The 208-nt window shown below is 44.2% G+C and overlaps 1 protein-coding gene across 1 annotated transcript in view; it reads left to right on the forward strand.

Moving 5' to 3' along the window:
- The window catches only part of LOC102681836, an 8557-nt gene that overhangs the window by 6456 nt on the left and 1893 nt on the right, over window positions 1-208 (forward strand). The window lies entirely within an intron of this gene.

Consider the following 208-nt stretch of genomic DNA (forward strand, 5'->3'; position numbering starts at 1 on the left):
CGTAAGGATTCTACCGCGTCATCGCCGTCGAAAATAACTTAGAGTACTTACTTGAAACGCGCGTGGTTCGCCGTGACGTACGCCAACAGACGTTTCAAAGCCAAAATATGGAACGTTACGAACGAGTTACGAACGTTGTTTCGAACACTTTCGATTTTTCGAAGGACACGTGTCTCGAGGCCTGATTTAATATCTCTCTTAATATTTC

The sequence above is a fragment of the Apis dorsata genome, unplaced genomic scaffold, assembly GCF_000469605.1.
Source record: "Apis dorsata unplaced genomic scaffold, Apis dorsata 1.3 scaffold_25, whole genome shotgun sequence".
Lineage (NCBI taxonomy): Eukaryota > Metazoa > Arthropoda > Insecta > Hymenoptera > Apidae > Apis > Apis dorsata.